The 4,368-nt window shown below is 34.2% G+C and overlaps 1 pseudogene; it reads right to left on the bottom strand.

Annotated features, from left to right (window-relative positions):
- Positions 1-1,601: 1,601 nt before the first annotated feature.
- Positions 1,602-2,558, bottom strand: LOC133233039 (olfactory receptor 4C11-like; annotated as a pseudogene).
- Positions 2,559-4,368: the final 1,810 nt, after the last annotated feature.

The raw sequence follows: 4,368 nt of genomic DNA, 5'->3' as shown, positions 1-4,368 counted from the left end.
TTTTTCCCTACCTCCTTTCGAAGTCTTGGGTTGCTTTTCTGGGTGCCTGATGTCCTCTGCTGGCATTCAGAAGTTGTTTTGTGGAATTTACTCAGCATTTAAATGTTCTTTTGATGAATTTGTGGGGGAGAAAGTGTTCCCATCTTACTCTTTCACCATCTTAGCTCCTCCCTCCTGTCACTACTTCTTATATTAGAGCTATTGGGGATCTTAGGTGCAACATAATAACGTTTTGTCTTCATTTGACAGAAATGCTTCCCTTAAAGCAATATTAAGTACTTGAGTATTAAATGATACTTAAATATCACAAAATAATACTTTTGGTGCCAATTTGAATTGGAATTATAGGCTCAGGTTCTAAAATAGCATGACAGTACTTTATCATGAGATTATATAATGATTGTGGTAGTGGGAGTGGTGAGCTAACATTATTTATATATTAAGCTATCTTCAAATACACATTTTTTTGAATAACCTAATGTAAAATAAAAGATCAAATTTTGAGAAGTGCTTGACTGAGTGACTGAGCTGAAGCTTTCAATTTCGGGTTCTTCCCAGAATCCTGAAACTTGAGTTTTCAGATGTTACGGGGAAGCAAAAGAACAAAAATGCTTCTTTTCTGTACACAAATCAATATAACAGAGAAAACTTAATGATATGGGAATAGCCTGAAATTTCATTATTTCCTGAAAATGTTCATATTTCTAAAAGTGATTCTCAAAGTATAAGGAAGATGAAGCTTCTTCTCTCCTCTTTGGATAAAATGACCACTTCCTTTCACTTATTCTCTCTTTATAAAGCACCGTTTTCTGTCCTCCCTCCTTACCGTTAGCCTCCTTTCTGCACATTGGTGCTGCCAGACTCTTATTTCCTCTTCCCTCTCCTTCATGAAGAGCAATGTGAAAGACTCTGAAGGGCAACTGACTGATTGGCTGTTATTTCCTATTAAATCAAATATAAGATCCTTCATCTTCTTAACTATGCACATTTTAAGATGTTTTTCAGTGATAGTCTAGGTTTTCACTGATAGTTCCAGCTTTTATAGGAGTTTGAGGGTCATCAGTATAGATACACTAGTAAGGTGGATTCAGCATTAATTTCTAGAGTAACATTTTCTCAGAGAATTTTCTCTAATTGTTAGGTTGTCAAAACAGAAACCATGATTCTGTAAAGTTCCAGTCCCTTATGGATAAGCTCTTATGATCACCTTCATAAGAACTAGAACAAAATCTAGAAAAAGAATCAATGTACACACACACACACACACACACACATTCTGTCAGTCTATTTCTCTCTGAAGAAATATTTGTACAGGAAACTAAATTATCATGTGAATATTTTCTGATGTTGATAGAATTAAAGTAAGAGTCATCAGAGGTTGTTCGAAATTGTTATGGGTTTTATTTCCTAATGCAAGCCTCTCAGAATAAGGATACTGTGTATCTCTGTCTTTATATCCATGTATTTCTTTACTCTTGCTTCTGGACAAAAATATGCTATATGCTATTTCTTCTTTCCGTAAACCAGAACTACATCATTAAGGAAATATACACAAGGATTCCAGTATATACACTTATCAACTGAAGTCATGCTTTGCTACATCATAACATTTTCATGGCATTTTTCACTTCTTCATTCTGTAGTTTATAGATCAGTGGGTTAAGCAAGGGTGTCCCAACTGTATAAAATACAGTCACCACCTTGTCTATTGGAAATGTGGTTGGTGGGCGTGTGTATACGAATATACATGGGCCAAAAAATATGACAACCACAATGAAGTGGGAGGTGCATGTAAAAAGGGCTTTTATCCTTCCTTCTGCACTGTGGTTTCTCAATGAGTACAAGGTGACAACATAGGAGATAAACAGGATTATGCAACTCACCATGCATATGGGCCCACTATTAGAAACAACAAGCAAATTTATCACAGAAGTGTCCATGCAGGCAAGTTTCAACAAGGGCTGCAAGTCACAGAAATAGTGGCCAATTACATTGGGGCCACAGAAGGGCAACCTCAAAGCCAGGAAAATCTGTGAAAATCTGTGCTGAGATCTCACCCCAGCTAGAATTCAAGACCCCACCCAGGCTAGAATCACCCAGGCTAGAATTTAAGACTGCACCCAGGCTAGAATCACCAATACACCACAAAGGAGCCAGCTCATGATGGCTGTATATTGCAAGGGTTTACAGATGGCTATGTAGCAATCTAAGGCCATGATGAGCACAAAGATCTTTATGCATCCAAAGAAATCGGCTGCAAAGACCTGGGTTATTCACTCATTGTAGAAAATTGTTTTCTCCTGAGAAAGGGCATCCACAATTAACCTGGTGGCTGTGGTTGTAGAGAAGCAGGCATCAGCAAAGGACAGACAGAATAGGAAGAAATACATGGGACTCCTAAGTGTCCTGCTTGTCTTAATAGTCACAACAGTAAGAAAGTTCCCCAACAGTGTTGCAAAGTATAGGACCAAGAAGACTCCAAGTATTACTTTCTGCTTTCCTACATCCTGTGTCAAGCCAAAAAGAATTAATTCAGTCACACTCTTATTCACTGACATGGTAATGACTATAGATAAGAGGTAGTTGACAAAGGTTTAATCTGCAGAAAGAAGAAAATAATTAGACATGCGGGGAAGATAAGTGGACTGAATTCTGAAGTCCCAGTTTCTGTTTCATTCTTTGTTTGCTCCAAATGCCTTTGATCCAATATGAATCTCTGGAAATCTGCACATGTCCTAATCTCTCCCAGATCTATCTATTGATTCAGAAGTTAGCTGCCTTGGATCAAAGTTTTTGCGTTTTGATAATATCAGAATGAATGGCCTTTAATTTTTTTTTCTTATTCCAACCAAGATTACAAACTCCAGAACTAGTACTTTCCTTGGGAAAATGACTTTAACACTTCAAAATTTAGCCTTCAGACAAGAAATGGAGTGCAAATACTTGCCATATCGTATTCTGAGTTTTCCTAAAAATTTGAAGACGGTTTTGTATCCACATAGACATCAATATACACATGTATATTCCAGGCATTATGTATCTTTTCTATGTTCCCTAGAAGCTAAATAGCACTATTTCAATATTAAGTGCTAATATTATTAGAGTCTCTGCTGAAGAAACCATTCTTAGTATGGCTCATTTTTGTGTGTTATACCTGACACCATTGGAATCTTGGTTGAAATATGCTTTGACAATTTTTACCTATGCCTCTTGTGTTCAAGATGTCAGCTTCACTGATGGTCATAATATAACAAATGTGTGGATAATACACTAAGGTTTATATAATTTAGGAAACTACTATTTACCCTCAGGACTATACTTCTGAACTTACCCCATTAAATTACTGACCCTTTCTTCCTATGGATTTGACTTGTAAAATTTCCAATATGTGTATAATCTAATATATGATCTTACTTACACATGTCTCTCTTTACTCTAAATTTTCCAGAATACTTTCCTAAAAATATTGTTTGAAAAAAATCCTGCAGTTCCAATATACAATAATGCAATTTTTCTATTTCAGATATTTGTTAATATCATATATAGTTTGACTGAAATCATCATTATAGTTTCTGACTTTCACTTAGAATTATTATAACAATTTTCACAAATTACTATAATTCCCATAGTTTAATTATTTTACTTAATGATATAATGATATATAGTGTTTTAGAATATTGCAAAAAATTAATGCACATACAAGCAAAGCAAAAAAAGCTTATTGTATTATCTCACTTGGTTAGCAAAAATGTATTTTTATTATATGTATATTAAATTATATTATAAGCCACATTTTATTTTTTACCACATCTTTATGAAAACATATTGTCCTGAGTATCTTTTATCATTTGTTGTCTTATATTTTGCAATCTTGTTATTTTATTTGCAATTAATATTAATCTAGCAAAATGATATTTCTTGGTAAAGAATACAGTTGCTGAAGTCAGTTTGTCTGGATCTGGGTTCAAATCCCAGATCCACTATTTACTAGTTGCAAGATCTTGGGAAAATCACTTTAGACTTAATCATGGTTACTATGCAGATAAAATAAAGAATGATGTGGCTCATAGTAAGTAAGAACTATGTAAGTCAGTCTCTACCACTTGCACTTTTATGACTTTGCTTCTTTTCTTCTTCTGTGACTTTGTTCCTTTTTATAAAATACAAGCTGTCAATTTTCCCATTTTAATGTAGTCTATATTTTGAAAAAAACTTTAAAATAGAAATACATTATCCACTTACCTTACATAATTAAATAATTATCTTTCACTTTAAATATTTAATTGAAATTATCTGAAGTTACTGTGAGGAATGTGGAAAACATCCTCCCTGTTCCTAAAAATTTAATATGAGTTTTAAGGTACTTGT

This window comes from Bos javanicus, chromosome 19 (genome assembly GCF_032452875.1).
Source record: "Bos javanicus breed banteng chromosome 19, ARS-OSU_banteng_1.0, whole genome shotgun sequence".
Lineage (NCBI taxonomy): Eukaryota > Metazoa > Chordata > Mammalia > Artiodactyla > Bovidae > Bos > Bos javanicus.
The sequence above is the reverse complement of the archived record's forward strand: the minus strand, read 5'-3'. Positions and strand labels throughout refer to the sequence as shown.